The sequence below is a fragment of the Meles meles genome, chromosome 5 (assembly GCF_922984935.1).
Source record: "Meles meles chromosome 5, mMelMel3.1 paternal haplotype, whole genome shotgun sequence".
Lineage (NCBI taxonomy): Eukaryota > Metazoa > Chordata > Mammalia > Carnivora > Mustelidae > Meles > Meles meles.
In genome coordinates, this window is record NC_060070.1 from 52,165,862 (window position 1) to 52,187,383 (window position 21,522).

At 36.2% G+C, this 21,522-nt stretch overlaps 1 pseudogene; it reads left to right on the top strand.

Annotated features, from left to right (window-relative positions):
* The first annotated feature begins 305 nt into the window (after positions 1–305).
* LOC123942132 lies at positions 306–955 on the top strand (annotated as a pseudogene).
* Positions 956–21,522: the final 20,567 nt, after the last annotated feature.

The following is a 21,522-nucleotide window of genomic DNA, read 5'->3' on the forward strand; positions in this document are numbered from 1 at the left end:
CCTTGCCACTATTGTCAACTCATTTTCCCCTCTTTTGTTCAAACCCCAAATCCATATAATCAGCTCCTTCAGTGCTTTGTTTGGAGAAAAACACACATCCGGCTGACTCACTTCACCCTGATGCTGTTGACCTCAAGTTCTAGAACACAAAAAACAACCTCAAGGAATACTGATTTATAGAGTAAAGTTCCAATTTTGTTAATGTACAATAAAGAATGTATCTTTCCACTTACCAGAAAGCATATTAACAAGGCATGTTAACCTCTAATATCTCCTCCATGGACAATCTTCTATAGAGAACTGTGATGCTGAGACGTTCCTCCTCTCCCAAGACCAGAGTTGGTTCTCTCCCCTCAGTGCATTCTGGGAACTCAGGGGGAGCCCCTTGCTGCTGTAGCCTGAAGGAAGCAAGAAGAGTTGGAGAGGCCCCAGCCCACCCATTCACCTATACCCCTGTTGGGTTCACCATACAGCCAGCTTCTTCAAAGTGGTACAATTAAAGGGACTACATCTTCATTAAATTTTGTGAAGACAGTAAAGATATTAATGTAAATTTTAAAAAATCCAACCTTACATTCAGTTGTTTTAGAGGAAGTGATAATTTTAAACATTTACATTAAATTGATATTTTTCACTGGATTGGTCCAAATGATTCCAAGCATAAAAGAATAGATCAATTTTACATTGTTTACAAGAAGCGAATCTGGTCAGTCATGGCCAAGGTTAACAAAGAAAAGGCAAAACTTAATTGGTTTAGTGTGGACTTCAACATTGGAAAGACTGGGAAGATGATTCAGATGAAGACACATGAAATTTTGATCACTTCTCTGAGACGAAGAACAACATGGGTGGTGATTAGGATGTAGATTTATCAGTAGCTGGAGCAGGTGATGATTCATAAGACAGTGATGATGCCAGCTCTGGAGTAAGGAATGTTGTCATCACCAGATTTTGAGAATGAAAGATCACTTCTCTGCAAGATTTCATAATTGAGAGAATTCTTGAGTCGGTATCTCTAAAAGCAGATGCTGTATTTCCCTCTGTTAACCCATTTTTCAACCTGTCTTTTTAAAAAGGCTTCACCAAGGGTTGCTCTGTAACATTGAATGGGGCAATTCTAAGTCAGTTAAGGCAATAACTTTATGCATGAACTTTCCCTGGACTTCCATGATACTGTTGAAGTCCTAGGCAATTGATAACAGTCATTGTGATAAATAAAAGCATTTCATCTCAGTCTTCTTTACTTCATAATACAGATACTGACATGACAGGAAGGTCTTGGCTTAGAAGAAAGATAACTAAATTCTGGATTTTAGAACATGGACTCAAAATGACTAATGAAACAAATTGCTTGATACCTTAAACTGGTAACTTGTTCCTTTGGTATATTCTTCAGAATTATTAATTTTTTTTTTTTTTTTTTTAAATATTTTATTTATTCGACAGAGAGAAATCACAACTAGGCAGAGAGGCAGGCAGAGAGAGAGGAGGAAGCAGGCTCCCCGCGGAGCAGAGAGCCCGATGTGGGGCTCGATCCCAGGACCCTGGGATCATGACCTGAGCTGAAGGCAGAGGCTTTAACCCACTGAGCCACCCAGGCGCCCCAGAATTATTAATGTTTTATTTTTCAAAAAAGTTACTTCATGTTATTTACTTCATGTTATTGTAAGTAATCACTTGTCAGTGTTTCAGATGTATCTTAGCTAAAATTAGGGAATGTCCTAACATCAATGTGAAAACTAATGTATCTTAGCTAAAACTAGTGAATGTCCTAACATCAATGGTTTTGTATTTGGTATTGTTATCTTTTATATCTCTTAGCATGGAGGAAAAAGAAAGGCTGTATGTTGTTGTTTGAGAGTCTGTACATCTAAACCAATTTTGCATTTGGCAAATGAGTGAAAAAAATGTTGATACACTATTGGACTTTTTAATTTCTTTTTTTTTCCATTTTATTTATTTTTTCAGCGTAACAGTATTCATTCTTTTTGCACAACACCCAGTGCTCCATGCAAAACGTGCCCTCCCCATTACCCACCACCTGTTCCCCCAACCTCCCACCCCTGACCCTTCAAAACCCTCAGGTTGTTTTTCAGAGTCCATAGTCTCTTATGGTTCGCCTCCCCTCCCCAATGTCCATAGCCCGCTCCCCCTCTCCCAATCCCACCTCCCCCCAGCAACCCCCAGTTTGTTTTGTGAGATTAAGAGTCATTTATGGTTTTGATTCAGCTTGTTCCAGGCTGAAATCCTCAATTTATGGTCACGATGGTGTTTTTTTTTTTTTTAATTGTCTACATTCTTTCTAATATACTGTTGGAAGACCAAAAAAAAAAAAAAAAGAGAGAGAGAAATGAAAAGAACCATGACGCTAAGTTCCTGCACTTAAACGCCTATAATTGTTACCAGATTAATTACTTTCCAGATTATGTCCAAAATCCTTATGCAATTGCTATTAAATATCTCATCTCAAAATCATCTTAATTTTCTATAATTCAGCTTAATTTCTTTCTCTATTTTATCATAAATAAAATAGAGATGGGTGAAACATCTCAGTTCCTTCAAGGGTCATCACCACTCCCCATACTCACCTCCCAGGGCTTTGTCACAATACTAGAGTCTTATGTAGTGTCAAGGCAAAAATTGAGAGAAGGAGGACAATGTACTCCTTGACTTTGTTGCAGTAGTTTGACAATGAAATTTAGATCACCCAGTTGGTTGGGTTACTCCAGGTCCAGTGACGAACTATTTTGTGCAAGGTGGACCACAGAATATACTGGAGAAATTGTCCAGGGCTTTATCTTCCTAGACACACCACAGAGCTTTCTGTGATGACTTGCTAGATCCCCTGAGATCTGCCAGACCCACCAACACCTCTCTCTTTTTTTCTCTCTTCACATTTTTCTCACTTTTCCCCTTCCCTCCTCTCTCTATCTCTATGAATCTCTCTACCTTCTGTTCTCTCTATAGTTCAGGGGATATCTTTATTTGGGGGGGGTCATAGATGGGAGCCTTCTGCCCCCCCTTGGCTTACTTCAATAACCATTGTTTATATGAGGAATTCTCTCCCTAGTTGATGCTTATAGGTTCTGGAAATAAAAATTATAAGGACTTACAGGTCTTGTCCTGTTTTCCTCTCTACCATATCCCACTTACAAAACACTGAGCACAGAACCCGCTAGTTTCCTGAATGGAGAGGCAGGTAAAGGTGGAAAAATTATACCTTAATATCAATACTACAAGATTTGTAAGTGTACTTTCATTGCATCTCCTCACTCATATGCATTTTCCTTACATTCTTATAACATCAGATGGTTCATAGCTTCTTGAATGAATTCGCTCATTTGTATTTCCTAATCTTTGAATAGATTTGTTCGTCCTGTGTCTGCTTAGAATGACTCTTCATGTGTAAACAGAAATGTGAACAATATGATGCAAGAGAAGGAGACAAAGATGCCTCTGCCATCACCTCTATATGTAGGTGTATCACCCTTCTCCCAGAGGGTGGAAGCTATTTGGCCATGAACCAATTAAGAAGTCAGTGTAAAGCTCTACATTAAATGGTAGTAAAGTTAATAATTTTTATCAGATAAAAACAAACCTATGTATCTATATACATATATCTTTATATATTCACATGTATGTATATGTTATATACAAGCACACCAAACATATATGTATTTTTAGAAGTGGGAAATCTTGTTTAACGTTTGCAAGGATCTGTTGACCATTTTGTAAACCCTGTAACATACATGAATACTACTTAAAAGACTTCTACTTAACATATATTTACCTCAAACATTTTATATATATGAGCTGCCATCTTAGTGTTCTGTCATCAACCTTTTAGACATGTTACAACTCATTACTCCCCAACTTATATTAAATACTTGATGAGTTTTGAGAGACTGATTATTCACTTGATAGTAATTGTGACCACATCGGTGTTACCAACGAGCCTCCACAAATCATTTCTTCCCATGACTTACATTTGAAGATGGATAAATACATGTTTTGTGAAGATGATGATTACTTTCAATATCATACAGTGACATTTTCTAATCTTGCTCCTAAATTCTGAGGATGGAGCCCCTATGAGTTTAGAATTCATCTAAAGAGACCCCTAATTAAACTCCTTTGGGAAAGAGTTTTTAATAGTAAGAACTTAGAGGGGCACCTGTGTGGCTCAGTTGGTTAAGCCTCTGTGTTTGGCTGAGGTCATGATCCAAGAGTCCTGGGATCAAGCCCCATGTAGGGTAGGGCTCCCTGCTCAGTGGGGAGTCTTCTTCTCTCTTTCTCTTTGTCCCTCCCCCAATCATACTGTCTCTCTCAAATAAATAAATAAATAAATAAATAAATAAATAAATAAATAAAATATTTTAAGAAATTATAAAAACTTTGATGTATCCATCTACAGTGTGTATCTTTATATAACTTTTATTTCCATGGTTATCAACTACAGGTAGAACCTAGAGATTCTTCCAGGTTCATTGGTCTACTCCTCTGACTTGGTTTATAGCATCTATTCTAAATCTCCTTAAGGTTATTAGTGATGTTATGTTGCTGAATTGTATGAACATCTTCTGGTTCTTATTTTGAACTGGCATCACTGTCAGGCTATTTTGCCTGAGGATGATCATTATCTCTCAGAGAAGCAGCTCTTCCAGTAATCAGACACTGACAAGTTAACCTTTACCTGTCAAGGATTCAATCAAGACTTCTTGCAATGAAAGATATTTTTCTTTATTTTTAAAGTTTTTAATGCCAGTATAGTTAATATCAGATGTTAATATTAGTTGGAAAATATAGTGATAATTCAATAATTCCATACATCACCTGGTGTTCATAAGAAGTGCTCTCCTTAATTCCCATCCCCTATTTCACCCATGCCCCCCTTACCTCCCCTCTGGTGACCATCAATTTCTTCTCTATAGCTAAGGCTCTGTTTCTTCGTTTGTCTCTCTCTCTTTTTGTTCCTTTGGTTGTTTGTTTCATTTCTTAAATTCCCCATATGAGTAAAATCATACAGCCTTTGTCTGAAAGACATTTTTCTTGATCAGGGTTCTACTCATACAGCCTTAAATTTGCTATTCCCCACCTCTTACTCTTTAATTCCAACCACACCAGTTTCCTCATGTCTTGAGTTTTTACAAATGCTACTCCTCTCTGTAATGCCCTTTCCACATCCTTTACATCTAACATACAGCACAGGGATATTGAAAGCCATCTCTATGCACCCAGTTATTCTCCTTCCCTTGTCTGGGTCTCTGTCTTCTCATCTCCAAGAACTTCCTCTGTGACAGCAAATTAAAAAAAATTTTTTTAAGATTTTATTTGTTTGACAGAGAGAGAGAGAGAGAGCGTGCACAATTAGAAGGAGTGGGGGAGGGAGAAGCAGGCGCCCTGCTCAGCAGGGAGCCCCATATAAGACTCTATCCTAGGATCCTGAGATCATGACTTGAGTCAAGGCAGACAACTGACTGAGCACTGAAGCACCTCTAAATTGTTTTATTATCTGTTTATTTACTGGTTTTTCCATAAGATAGTAAGTTCTTTTGTATAGTTTAGGCACTTGCAAAGAATACCCATTCAATAAATGATAAATAGATTAATAGATAATAGATAAATAGATTAAAGAATCAATCTCCATTTTCCCTTTTCCTTTTTCCCTTTTTCACATGTAAATATTTTGAAACTTTAAAAGTGAAATTATTTTGAAAAAATCAGGATCTCATAACCATGATATGCTACCTCTGAGTACAGCAATACAAACATTTATGCTCTCAGTTTCAAAACTGTTAAATATTGTTGACATTAAAACAAAGCTGCTTTCCTATGTATGTTAGAAAATGAATAAATATGTTGACTAAAACAAAAATCAGAACTTTTGGGACTGTTTAATGTTTAAAAATTTAAAAATAAGATGCACAATATAAATTTTTATTTTTCTAAAATTTTCTAATTAAAAAAAATCTTGCTAGTATTCTACATTCACTGCAGAGCTTCAATATAATTTGTAAGGCAGGAAGGTTTAAAAACTTTGCTTTGCTTATTAATTCCCTGAATTAGAACAGTTCTTCAAGGAAAAACAACTAAATTGCAGTCAGCATGAAGAAATTGAATTTGGTGATGACTGCTATCTTTAAAGCCTGGGACCTTACGTTATTCTGCCATATGCCTAAAGGCAATGGAAATACTCTAAATTAATTTTAGGGCTACACAAAAATGTTTCCTTTAATCACAGAATCCAAGAGCAGTATGCCTCCTGGTGTTCTGCTATCATGTTTTTAATCTTCAAAACATGATTTTGTAATGTGTCCTATTAATAGCAAAAATTCTGCAAATTTTTCCAGAACTATTTTTTTTTTAATCTTGGCAATAAAATGCACCTCTTTCTACCTCCTCCCAATGCGTTTCTGAAATAAGGAAAAAACAGTTTCTTTGTGTTGTATGTTCAATCAACCTGTCTTCTCCCAGTGTTTAAAGATGCCTTTAGGATTGCCAATAACAGACAAACAGTGATGCTCATATATCTTGAATATCCTTGTGTGTTTTCAAAGTGGCAGAAACTTAATGAGAGTTTAACTTGTGCCAAGCACTTAAATTTTCACAGTAACCCTTTATGTGTCATCATGCACTTTATGGATAGTGAAACTGAGTTTTATAAAAGTTTAGTAACTTACCCAAGGTCAGTCATCTAGTAACGGAAATATGACTTTATAGAGCCAAATTTACAGAAATGTGGCATAAACATAGATGATCATTATCCCTTTGCCTTCCTCCTACAAATTAAACAAAAATGACCAAAAATTATTAAAATGAGTGGAAACAATATATGTCTTAGACACTGTGTAAAAAATGAATTATTATGCCAATCATGCCAAAGAATTTCTAGATATAAAGCAGATATGACTAAAAATAAACCATTGAGGACAATCAATATCTCTTGTGGGGAAAGTAGTACCATATCCCTGAAAGCAGAGAGAGGCAATGCTAAGAGCTTGGAAAGTACTGAACTATCTCCTGATGCAGCAGGTTGCACCCTGCATAAGAGACATAGGTATATAGTCCAGGAGACAAAGCTCACCCGGGCAGAAGACTAGCTATGGGACATATCTTGTAGGTGCAGAAATTTTTCCAAAGAGACAGAGGATACTAGAGGGATTATAGAGGATACTATGAGGGATTATAGAGCCACCATCCACTCACTCATCACTTTAATCAAGCCTGTAGATCACCTAAACAGAACTGACCAATTGAAGAAAACTAGAAGATAAAAATATTATCATAACAAAAAACTATTGTATTTGATATCTCTATTTCTATTTCTTCCATTCTTTCTTGATCTTACTCCAACATGACTTTTACCTCCATCTCTCCACTGAAATGTCTCTTGTCAGGATCACTAATGACTTTAAAATTGCTGAATCAAATAATCATCTTCTGGCTCTCATATCACCTGACCTATTAGCAGCATTTGATCCAGCTGGTCATCCCATTCTCCTTAAATTATTTATTCTCTTGGCTCCCAGGAAATCATGTTCTCCTTATATTCTTTCTATCACTTGTTCCTGTCTCAGTCTCTACAATTTGTCCTATATCCTCATGCTTAATGTCATAGTGCTTTTTGTTCAATTCTTGGTTATCTTTGTCAAATACACTCTCTCAGTGATCTCATCAAGTCTCATGACTTTAAATACCATCTAATCACTGATGATAAGTCTCAAAAGTATGTCTCTAACCTGAGTTTCTGTGGTAGTCGTGGTGGTCTCCATACATGGGTCTAAGTGCCTACTCAATCTTCCTCTTGGATATCTTGTAGGAATTTGAACTGTAAATATCCAAAGTGGAATTTCTGAACTTTTCCCATAAATCTGCACGACTTAAAGTCTTACCCATTTCAGTTAATAGGAATGCAACCTTTTAATTGCTTAGGCCAAAACCTAAGAAACTCTGTGAGCAAATATTGGATTTTTTATTAATTTGTACTTAATACTAATTAGAGTGAAATGAATAGGGAACAGATGCCAAAAGAATAGAGATAAAGATGCCAAGACATTTTATTCTCTATGTTAATGATTTTTGAATAATATGAATGCATTACATGTACAAAAGTTAGATGTAAAATTTCAAAGGCTGAAGTGAATATGGATATATTACTCATAAGGACAATGAAAAACAAGTTGTTAAAATATTACCTCCCTGAGAAGATATAAAAGTTGCATATTCCCATTCTCTTACAAGAAAGAATTAGAATTTTATTATATGCATAATGATCCATAGCATAAGAACACAATCTTTAGCTTTATTATTTGCTACCAATAAATAGTTTATGTAGATGAATTACTTAAAAAATCAATATTTATTAATCTATTTCTGTGAGTACTTATTGCTTCTTGGGTATTTATCTACTAAATAGTCCATAAAATTTAGATGAACAATAAAGTGAAAAGTAAGGACAACTCCAATTTTGTTTTATTCCTCGTTTTAATTTCTGTTCTTAAATTTCAAAACATGACAAACCACACTTTAGTATTTATATTTTAACTGTAATTTCTGCTTACAAAAATGTTTTGGTCATATTTTGAAATGTACAATTGTAGGATACTGTCTCCTGCCTCTACTAACAAGGGAGAGACAAATAAAATGCTAAGAAGTAAAGTATTGAAAATAAATTCATCATTAATTCCATGGTGTAGGGTAGGGAGGATTTAGAAGAAAAAGTATGGAAATTACAGGTTTCCCTTCATTGCAATCCAAACAATCAGTGGTAGAGAAGCTGTGAAGTTCTGCTTTCAGCTCCAATGTATAAAGAGCTTGGAAGTCATTATTCCATGACAAACTGAAAATAAGCTACTGTTCTTGGACCTATTAGAGAATCAGGGACCTGAGTAAGCCCTGAAATCCGGAGAAGGTTAATATAAAGAATCTCAAGTAAGATCAGCTTATAGAGCAAAAAATAGTATAACCATAAAGTGACTGGAGTGCTTAAATAATTTGGACAGACTGTTGAAGGCTTAGTCTGGACTAGGTGGCATGACAGTGAGAAACTCCAGGGGGCTATAGTCATAAAGAGACCTCCACACTTTCATGGGTTTTACTTCCAAGAATCTCACTAGGTTCTCATGGTGAAGATCAGGGACAAATCCCCTCATGTGTCTGGCTGGGGTAGGGGAAAGTAATCATTTATCATTCTGAAATATGTCCAGAGCATGAAAAAGAACTTCCCAAGAGAAATAACTTTACCAGGGGCACCTGGGTGGCTCAGTGGGTTAAGCCTCTGCCTTCGGCTCAGGTCATGATCCCCGGGTCCTGGGATCAAGCCCCGCATCGGGCTCTCTACTCAGGGAGAAGCCTGCTTCCTCCTCTCTCTCTCTCTGCCTGCCTCTCCAACTACTTGAGATCTCTGTCTGTCAAATAAATAAAATAAAAAATAAAATAAAAATAAGAAATAACTTTACCAGAACCTTATCTACTTGGGGAAAGAATAATTAGCTAAATCCAGGGTCTGGCCTCCCTGTCTTCCCTAAAGAGAGAGAGGAAGAGAGAAAGATTGAGAAAAAGTAAAAAAACATATGGGAAGTTCACAGCCCAAGGACACAGACCCACTAAAAGACTGAGATTTAATTCAGAACACTATAGAACACTTCCTCTTCCTTCACCTTCATCAACAGGACTTCAGAATAAGAGTAGATCATAGCTAAAAGAGCTCTAAGACACAGATTCAATTTAAGGGGTTCTTAGAGATACCCAAAGACAAAAAGATAGACAAAAATAAGGACATTGGAGCTCAGTGGAATCTATGGTGCTTATGATGTGATTTGATGTTGGGGATCAGGGGTGAACATTCAAGAAATAATTCTTGAGGCATTCTCAGTGCAAAGAAAGTGGTTTTATTAAGGAATGGGGATATGACCTGTAGGCAGAAAGAGCTGTACTAGGATTGTGAGGACCTGTTGATTATATATATTTTAAGGAGGTGAGGGGAATGGGCAGATATAAAGAAAATTTCCAATAGATTTTCATGTCGAAGAAGACTTACAGGATCCTGGCGATCTGGCTATTGTCAAGCTAAGGTTGCTTTTTGCCTTTGATAAAGTGTAAACACTAAGACTGTTGGGAGTTCCTGGAGGAATGTCATACTCTGCTAGTTTCAAGTATTTGTCAGGGGGCTGCAAGTTGTAAGGAAATGTAATTTTATTGACATTTCCTTTTGTCTTTGTTCACCACATCATCCTCCTCCTTCCCCCACCAAATAATTTTGACCCTTAAATCTTTAAGGTGGCTGACAGTGGAAGGTTTTATCTTCTGTAACATCTTCCTGTTGAATAGGGACATAGAGAGGTCCCTACCTGTGGGTCTACATTGGTCAATTGGGAAACTTATATATATAAAACTATATATACTAACTTGTTTAATGATACACATATATATTTTATATAACTATAACATATATAAATATATATACCAAAGGCAGAAGGAGCTGAATCCAAGGTAGACAACATATACGGACCTCCTTGAGTAGAAAGGGTCATCTGTTACATCGAAGTTATAGAAGTGAAGGACTCTCAGCACAGGTGGAGAGATATGGGAGAAAACAGCCAAACATAATTAGAATAAAAAAAAGAAAGAGAAACCCAAATAAGAGCCATTTGAGGGTTAACAAAAATCTCCTTCAGTCTAGGAGTTTAACCAATCATTAAAGGAGAGAGAGATCATTTAAAGTGCCAATTTGAATATTCATATCTTTTAGTAACCCTGTCACAGTTTTGTGGTAATCTGGAGTATATACATAACACTTTTTTATTTATTTGTTATATTTTTAAATTTATTTGTCAAAGAGAGAGAGGGAGCACAGTAGAGGAAGTAGTAGAGAGAGGGAGAAGCAGGCTCCCAGCTGAGCAAGGAGCCCAATGTGGGACTAGATCCCAGGACCTTGAGATCATGACCTGAGCTGAAGACAGATACTTAATGGACTGAGACATCTAGGCACCCCTACATAACACTTTTTAAATAAAACATACGTCTCTCCTTGAGCCACATTCAGGATATAAAAGACCATTCAGTTTTGGAGAGCCATCTTTTGAATTTGTAAGTGACTGCATATTGGTGGTTAAAGGTGGCCATTGTATGCTTGGCTAAATTCTCTATTTGCAATTTTATATCAGTAGAGGAAACTCCTGGGATAAATATTGCTAAAGGATAAAATCAGCAAGAAGCCTTCTTTGATGTCTAGCCTTAAAAATATCTTAATTATGAGGAATCATTGGCAAGTGGGGAAAAAAAAGTCATCTTCATTATCAATAAGAGAATCTTTTAAGTCTGATCTTCATTTAGAATAAACAACATTGATAACTTCTGAACAGTTATGTTGTATAGAAGTATGATGGTCAGGTTCAGGCATAAGAACAGTTTTAGTCTGCAGTGACTTTATGTCAAGAGAATGGAAGAAGATTGGGAACCTTTGGAGAGTAATAGCTATATAGTTGAGGAAACCCAGAAGAATTCAGGAAAAGGTATTAAAATTTAATCTCTACCAAGATGTTACTGAAACATTTTCTCTCTATAATCACCCTCGTTTTTAATCAGAGATAACCAAACCAAGACTAATTTGTTTGTAAAGCAAGTCCAGTTTTAATAAACTTGACTTAATTATTTAAATAAGGTTGGTAAAAACAGTGATTGATCATATAAATCTTTTAAAATCTGCTTTACTATAATTTTTTATAAGGAATCTCTATACTGAACTTTTAGTAGCCTCTCTAGGCCAGAAGCCAAGCCAAATGCTTGCCATGAGACCAGCCAGTAATACCTGTAGATTTCAGTGAATTGCTCTTTTTGAGGTCATCAAAATATCCTGAGGTTCCTGCACCCGCCAGGAAGTGACATTCTTTACTCATCTGGTAAGGCTGCTGGGAACTCTGTAAGCAAAGTATTAGGCCAACATTTCTAAGGGGATTTTTTGCTCCATAAAATCAATCTTAGTTCCTTAAAGCTGTCTGGTCATATCTGAATCTATACATGTTTCTCAAATATGACATTCCTGTCAAAGCCTTGGTAAAATAACCAATGTTTTCAATGATATCCTGTTACAAGAAGAACAAATTCTTATAGAACTTATGCTAATAATTGTAATTACCATGAAAGAAAGAACACTCATTGAGACTTTTCTGAATTTCAGAGAGTTCAGGTTACAGAGTAAAGTTAAATGCTTCAATTTGTTCATAAGCAAATACTTTATGCAAATACTGCATTTCTATAAGTCTTAGATTACTTTAGAGAAAGTTTCCTTCATCTGGAAAAGCAAACATTAAAGAACCAACAATATTTCAAACAAGAGTCACAAAAACTGTAATCATCTTCCCCAGTTTATTCAATCCCATGTTATTAATTCTTATTCAGTTCAATGCAACCTTTTTAGTTAGTTCTAGAAATTATTATCCATTTTAGTTTCATGATCTTAAAGATATCAATACCTGTATTTGTCAAAAGCCGTTTTCATGAATCTCCTTGAAGATGAAGCACATTTCATGAGAGTACAAGAACAATAACTATAAATGATAAAGGACTCAAAAATGGACATTGTTAAAGATCTAATGAGGGGTGCCTGGTGGCTCAGTCATTAAGGGCCTGCCTTTGGCTAGGGTCATGATCCCAGGGTCCTGGGATCGAGCCCCACATGGGGCTCCTTGCTCCTCCTTCTCCCTCTCCTCCTGCTTGTGTTCCCTCTCTAGCTATGTTTCTCTCTGTCAAATAAGTAAATAAAATCTTTTTTAAAAATCTGATGAGATTACATTATAATATAGCTAAAAAGAAAATCCAGTTATTTCTATGACACATAACACCTCAATAATCACAATATCAAGTGATGGCCTTATATCAAAACATATTAAAACTTTTAAGACTCGCATATAACCTCTTGAATAGTTATAGCATTTACCCAAACAGCATAACCTAAGGCTTATCATTTGTTTAACTATGCGTGTGGAGTTACCTAACATACAAAATAAAAAGGCCTAATTAGTCAGAGACTTAATTTACAATTCAAATTTCAGAGAAGTTTGTTAAAAGCCTCAGAAAGTTTTAAAGCACATGCCTAAATAGGATCAGATAATCAAGGACCTGATAAAGACAAAACATAGAAAAAATTTTTCTGGGCAGCTAAAGAAAAGAGAAAATAAAAACTTTGTTTACATTTTCTTATCAAGAGCAGATCAACAATCCAAGAAAACTTTATTTTAATAGAGACAAAGCAGAATTTCAATCTTAAAGCAGTGTACTTTTAAAATCCATTCATCTCAACTTTAGTCCATCCTGAGGGCATATAAAATTCCTTTCCAAAGATTTTCCTTCTTTTCATCAGTCTTAATTATATTTAGCAGAATTTTAACTCTTAGAAACCTTAGACTCCAGTGAAAACGAAGTAGTAACCAACTGTGAATTGTTACCTCAGAATTCTTTAGATGGCAAATTTATGAATCAATTAAGCACAAAGAATGTTTTCCAACAGGTCCAAATATCCTTAGTTTCTCTGCAATAAGAAGTCAAAAGCAGATAAACCTTATGTTTAGTAATCAGTGCTTTAGTATTTTATCTCATTTGGAAAAGACTCAGATGTCTAATGAACTCAGTTTATCATCTAAGCAAAACTTGAAGGTTTCAGGTTACCAAAGACTTTGAAAGTTATCTTAACAATTACCCATGAAAACTTTGAAACAGACAAAGTTAGCCGTTATTGTAAGTAATTTTTTGCTGACGAATTGCAACAGAAATCATGAGCTTATTTGACCTTAAGTAAACCTTGGTAGAATAACAGTATTTTGTATCATGCTGATAACTACAAAGACATGTCTATCTTACTTAAATCAAGAAACTTAAATTAGTTTAAATACCAAATATGTTCCACCTGGGTCCACTTAAAAGTCAACCGTTTTTTTTTTCCCCATTGTCAATTTTTACCTGGGACACTGGTGGGGAAATCTGAAGTGGGCAGTGTATGTCCAAGGGTTTACTCCTTGAGAGTGAGGGTAGGAGGAAGAGCAATAAATTCCAGTGGTGTCAGAAGCACCTGGAAAGATGCGGGAACAAGTTGTGTAGGCCCTGCCCAAGGTAGTGCGGAAACAGGAAGAGTGGGAGGGGAAGGCAGACAAGCGGAGGTGCTGTGAACAAGGCTGAAGGCAGATACAAGCCCAGAGGGCAGAGAAAGAGGAATCCTGGTGGTAAAGCTCTTCAGCTCATACAGATGAGCAGATCCCTGTTTTTTCCACCAACAAGTGGAAATAGGCAGTCCTTGTCAGGCTGGAGAAGACCAGCAACTTCCCTGAAACAAAAGGAGTTTTGGTGGCTGCTTGGGAATGGACTTGCTTCAAGTCTTCATTCTGAGGTAGACTGGCCAGAGACAACTGGCTCCAATCATCATAGCCATTAACCCAGGAAATGAATAAGGGAGAAATCCCCACATTACAAGAGTAACCTGGGTCTATTAGGAAGAATAGTGAGAGAGTCAGTGTCCCCTTCCTTAGGGATGGCCTGTGTTTGCTCTAGCACCCTGAATTTGAAGAAACCTATTTAGATAATCACCCAATATGTTAGGAGGGGGTTTATTAGCCTGGTTATTGGCCAAACACTTTCTGCAAGAGGCCTATAGATTTGGGTTCTCATTTAGGGCCATGAAGACCTGAACCTAAGTTATCTCTGCCCATTTACCCTGTTTCCCAAAGAGATCTGACTGATAAATCATGTTGAAGTTTGTGTCCTATTAGTGGGCCATTTTTCCTGATCTCCTAAGGAGTACTGAGCCCACGCAGTATTATAGAAGATCAATTTTCTTTTCTTTTTCTTTTCTTTCTTCTTTTTTTTAAATCTTGTAATACAAATTTTTTCATGGGTTAAGAAGCATCCTAAAGGAGAGTCCTTGGAAACTGAGGAAGAAGCCTAGAAGATCCATTATCAAGAAAATCCATCCCTGAGTCCCAGGTGACATCCCATGCAGAATATGTCAGAAGTTCCTGATGTCAAAGCAATTAGAATCATCCCTCGAATGAAATTGCTATGATTGCTGCCCTGTCCTGTAGGAGGGAGGCCAGCATCCTCCTCACCAAACCACTTCCCCATTGTATTCTAGACTTCAAAAGGGTGCTAGTGAATGGACCAAAATACCTTGCTTTGCTGTCCTGTGGAGAACCCAGTTTATAACCCATGGAAAATACTAGAAAAGTTTTATAAGGGGAAATTATCCAACTTTGTAACTTAAGTAGTTAGTAAAGGACATTGATGGAAAACAGTAAAGATAGAAATCCGTCATGATCTAAGTGATATTCCAGCACATATGGTCCTTATAGTCAAGTTCCCTAGGAAATGGTTCCTGGTTGGGTTTTAATTCAGTCTGGTACTGATTTCAGTCAGCTCCAAGTGTAGTTCTCATATTCAGAAGTGGCTAGACCAGAGATGTGAAATGGATCACATTAGACCACTGATGAAGAAACCTTATATAAGAGTCTTCAGATTGGGAGTTCTCCTAGTGACTTAGTGGCTGTCCCATGCCCAAGAAAGATAACTCTGTATAAGAATAGGAATAAAGAGAAGGCCTCAAGTTTCTGGGTCTTATTGCCATTCTAGCCAGGGTAATAGATTCCAGGCAAAAGGCAGGCTTTTTATTCTTTCCCATAGAGTAGTCATGGGCCAGAGTATTGTGGCCTGAGCAACTGACATGAAAGTGTTCCAATCAGACAGTACTCTTGAAAAGTCCCTGAAATGAAAGTAAGGGCAGAGGAAGTTTGCACCAAGGCTCAGAATCCAAATGAGAACACTCAGTCCCCAAACTGGACACCAAAATGATGTGATTTGATGTTGGGGTCTGCAAACAAACAATCAAGAAAGAATTCTTGAGATTTTTGTGGTGGTTTTATTAAAACCACCACAGAAACAGGACCTGTGAGTAGAAAGAGCTATTGATTACATACTTTTAAGTTGGGGGAGGAAGAGATAAAGGAATATTCAAAAAGGATTTTGGAATGTTATGTTATGGAAGACTAACAGAATCCTAGAGGTCTGGCAAGCTAAGGTTGCTTTTTGCCTTTAGCAAAGTGTTGACATTAAGACAGTTGGAAATTCCTGGAGGAATGCCATATTCTTCCAGTTTCAAGTATTTGTCTAGGGGCTGCAAGTTGTAAGGAAATAATAATTTTATCAACATTTCTTTTTGCCTTTGTTTTCCACATCAGTTATAGTTTCAGCAAACATTAAGCATAATTTAACTCTTAGTAAAATTAACATAAAACCTTACACTATAGCCCTATTTATTTCAGTTCCTATTATTTAATACATCTTTTCCAGTTTTTAGCAAAAAAATTTTGAAGTGTGCTGTGATGGTTAGTTTTATGTATTAACTAGACTAGGCCAGGGGGTAGTCAGATATTTAGTATTATTATTGGTAAGGGATGAAATTAACATTTGAATGAATGGACCAGTAAGGCAGATTGCTTTCCCTAAGGCCAGTCAACTAGAACAAAAAGTCTGAGTAAGGGAGAATTCCTTCTGCCTGACTGCCTTAAACTAGGACATCTGATTCTTCCTGCTTTTAGACCAACTGAGTCATCACCTCTTCCTGGGTCTTGAGACTGCTGACTTTTGAATTGTACACCATCAACAGTCCTAGTTTTCAGGCTTTTGGACTGGAACTAGAAGTATACTGTCAGCTTTTCCATGTCTCCAGCTTGCTGAATGCAGATTTTGAAACTGGCCAATCTCCAGAATCATCTGAGTCAAATCCTTATAATACATCTTTATAACAAATGATGGATGGATGAGAGGTGAAAGAAAGAAAGAAAGAAAGACAGACAGACAGACATCCTATTGATTCTGTTTCTTTGGGGGAACTCTGACTAATACTAATATATCCTAAAATGAAATGAAAAAAACACAGTCTGATTAGACAAAGCAAACATCAGAAACAGACTGAATAATGACACAAATTTGGAATGATCAATCAGGGAATTTAAAATAATTATGATTAATACATTAAGAGTTATAATAGAAAATGTAGATAACATGTAAGAACAGATGGGTAATACAGACTGAAAGAGAAATTCAAAGAAAGAATAGCAAAGAAATTCTAGCTATAGAAACACAGAAGCAGAAATGCCTCACTGAACTCATCAGCAGACTTAACACAACCGAGGAAGGAATAAGTGAGCTTGATATGTCAGTAGAAACTCCCCAACCTGAAATGCAAAGAGAAAAAATATATATTTTTTTTCTTTTTCTTTTTTCTTTTATTATTATTTTTTTTAATTTTTATTTATTTATTTTTATTTCTTTTCAGTGTAACAGTATTCATTGTTTTTGCACCACACCCAGTGCTCCATGCAACACATGCCCTCCCTAATACCCACCACCTTGTTCCCTCAACATTCCACCTCCTGCCCCTTCAAAACCCTCAGGTTGTTTTTCAGAGTCCAGAGTCTCTCATGGTTCACCTCCCCTTCCAATTTCCCTCAACTCCCTTCTCCTCTCCATCTCCCCTTGTCCTCCATGTTATTTGTTATGCTCCACAAATAAGTAAAACCATATGATACTTGACTCTCTCTGCTTGACTTATTTCACTCAGCATAATCTCTTCCAGTCCTGTCCATGTTGCTACAAATGTTGGGTATTCATCTTTTCTGATGGAGGCATAATACTCCATAGTGTATATGGACCACATCTTCCTTATCCATTCATCCGTTGAAGGGCATCTTGGTTCTTTCCAATATACATATCTAAAAAATAGCAGTCTTTTAAATGTAGCTGTTCAGTTTTCCCAGCACAATTTATTGGAAAGTTTGTCTTTTCTCCACTTTATATTCTTGCCTCCTTTGTCATAGATTAATTGACCATAGGTTTATGTCCGGACAGTCTATACTGTTCTGTTAATCTAAGTGTCTTTTTTTATGACAGTACCATATTGTGTTTTTTTTTAATTTATTTATGTATTTTCAGCCTAACAGTACTCATTGTTTTTGCACCACACCCAGTACTCCATGCAATTCGTGTCCTCTCTATTACCCTCCACCTGGTTCCCCAACCTCCCACGCCCCACCCTTTCAAAACCCTCAGGTTGTTTTTCAGAGTCCATAGTCTCTCATGGTTCATCTCCCCTTCCAATTTCCCACAACTCCCTTCTCCTCTCCATCTCCCCATGTCCTCCATGTTCTTTGTTATGCTCCACAAATAAGTGAAACCATATGATACTGGACTCTCTCTGCTTGACTTATTTCACTCAGCATAATTTCTTCCAGTCCCGTCCATGTTGCTACAAAAGTTGGATATTCATCCTCTCTGATGGAGGCATAATACTCCATCGTGTATATGGACCACATCTTCCTTATACATTCGTCCATTGAAGGGCATCTTGGTTCTTTCCACAGTGTGGCGACCGTGGCCATTGCTGCAATAAACATTGGGGTACAGATGGCTCTTCTTTTCACTACATCTGTATCTTTGGGGTAAATACCCAGCAGTGCAATTGCAGGGTCATAGGGAAGCTCTATTTTTAATTTCTTCAGGAATCTCCACACTGTTCTCCAAAGTGGCTGCACCAACTTGCATTCCCACCAACAGTGTAAGAGGGTTCCCCTTTCTCCACAACCTCTCCAACACACGTTGTTTCCTGTCTTGCTAATTTTGGCCATTCTAATTGGTGTAAGGTGATATCTCAATGAGGTTTTAATTTGAATCTCCCTGATGGCTAGTGATGATGAGCATTTTTTCATGTGTCTGATAGCCATTTGTATGTCTTCAGTGGAGAAGTGTCTGTTCATATCTTCTGCCCATTTTTTGATATAATTATCTCTTTTGTGTGTGTTGAATTTGAGGAGTTCTTTATAGATCCTGGATATCAACCTTTTGTCTGTACTGTCATTTGCAAATATCTTCTCCCATTCCATGGGTTGCCTTTTTGTTTTGTTGACTGTTTCCTTTGCTGTGCAGAAGCTTTTGATCTTGATGAAGTGTTTTGATTGTTATAGCTTTGTAGCATATCTTGAAGACTGGGACTGTGATACTTCAGTTTTGTTCTTCTTTCTCAAGATAACTTTGGCTATTTGAGGGCTTTGGTGGTCTACACAAATTTTAAGATTATTTGGTATAGTTCTGTTCTAGTTATGCTAAGTGAAATAAGTCAAACAGAGAAGGACAGATACCACATCATTTCACTTGGAATCTAAACAACAAAACAAGTAAACAAAAACAAACAAGGAAACCAACACCCCCACCCCCAGACTCTTACATACAGAGAACAAACTGGTGGTTGCCAGATGGTAGGTAGTGGGGTGATGGGCAAAATAGATAAAAGGGATCAAGAGGTACAAACATATTTATAAAATAAATAAGACATGGAGATGAAAATACAGCATAGAGAATATAGTCAATAATATTTTAATAACTTTGTATGGTGACAGTGACTATACTTATCTCAGTGAGCATTATGTAGAATTGTCAAATCAATATGCTGTACACCTGAAACTAATATAACATTGTATATTAATTACACTTTCATAATAATTTTTTAAAAAGTGAAAAAGAAACTCACAGGAGAAAGAGATAATCTGAATATGTCTATATTGATTAAAGAAATTGAACCAATTATTAAAAACCTTTTTAATTAGAATGCACCAAGATCATACGTTCTAAATCATTAATTCTATCAAACACTTATGGAAGAAATGATAGTAATTTTTCAAAATCTTTCCCAGAAAATACAAACAGGGTACACTTGCTAACTAATTATATGAGGTTAGCATTACCCTATACCAATACCAGGTAAATACATAACAAGAAAAGAAAACTACAGACCAATTATCTCTGATGAATATATACATGCAAAAATTCTTAACAAAATTGAATGAAAAAGTGTTTAAAAAGAGTTATATACTACAGCCAAGTGAGATTCATTCCAGTTACCCAAGGCTTGTTTGGCATTCAAAAGTTAATCAATAAAATCCACTATAACAAAGGATAAAGAAGAAAAATCAATGATCATATCAATTGACACAGAAAATGCATTTGGCATAATCTGGCATACATTTAAGATAAAATCTGTCAGCACACTAGAAATAGGGGGAATTTTCCTCAAGTTCATAAGAAATATTGACAAAATACCTGTAGTTAGCATCATACTTAATGGTGAGGAACTGGATACTTTCCCTACCAGATCACAAACAAGGCAAGAATGCTCCATTTCACTGTGCCTTTTAAACATCCTACTAGGAATCTAAGCTAGTACAATAAGACAAGAAAAGGAAATAAAAGGTATACAGATTGGAAAGAAAGAAATAAAACTTTTTTCTTACAAATGACATGATTATTTATGTATACAATCAGAAATAATCAACTCGCACACACATATATACATGCAAAACCCCCCCTGGAACTAACAATCTATTATTAAAAGGCACAGGATACTAAATTTGTGTATAAAATCAATTGCTTTACTATCTACCATCAATGAACAAGTAGAATTCAAAATTAAAAACAATATCATTTAAATTAGCACCAAAAAATGAAATAATTAGGTAAAAATCTAAAATGATATGTCCCGGATCTATATCCAGATAACTACAAAATTTTGACTGAAGAAATTGGATATGTGACTCAGTGTAACTTGACAATACACTGTCCTCACTCTGGCTGCAATGGATTGCATTATTTTTAGAATGTTCTCATTATAAATGTTTTTGTAAAGACAAACATCATCTTCTAGTGAAAATAAAACTCCTTTAAGTGTAACCTTTGCTACTTCAAAGTTTTATGCTCTTTTAACACAGTACACAATTATTAGTGGGGCAGTTATTGTGACAAGAAGCAGCATGTGCTACCATTTTATAGGTAAGACTGAGGACAGATATGGGAGAAATAGACTGGAGATCCCACTGAGTCATGAATATATCCTACAACTTTTAAGAATCTTAACTGATCATGTAGATTATCTTTTGAGTGATAGTCCGGTACATTGATCATGACCTAATTTTAAACTTCATCTTTTCTCCACCTTCCAAGTTTTGGTTTATACATCTGTAAAGTGAGATTGGAGATATCTGCCTTATGGGGCTTGGTGAGGGTCAGAGATTATGTTCATCTGTTGATAGCCTTTAGTAAGTGCTTTGTTAAGGATGACTTGGATTCTATCAGTAGCAATAGGTTCTGATTATTACAAAGACATTGAGGATTGTGTTGTAGAAAATATGGAGTGGGATCCATATGTTAGAGTAGGAAGGACTACGGGGAAAAGTCTGACAGATCTCTGTCTAGAGATGTTTCTATTTTCAGCTTACAGGACAATCTGAAAAGCTGAGAAATTAAACTCTAGCTTTGTTTATAGGAGATAGGAATAATGACTACTCATTCATTTTTAGAATTCTTAAATTTTGTAATTTTCCTTTTATCTATATCCCCATGGTGGTAAAAGATAACAACATATAGGGACTTATAACATTGAATAAATGTTTATGGGATATATTTAGCCGAGCAGTTTGATAAACTGGCTGA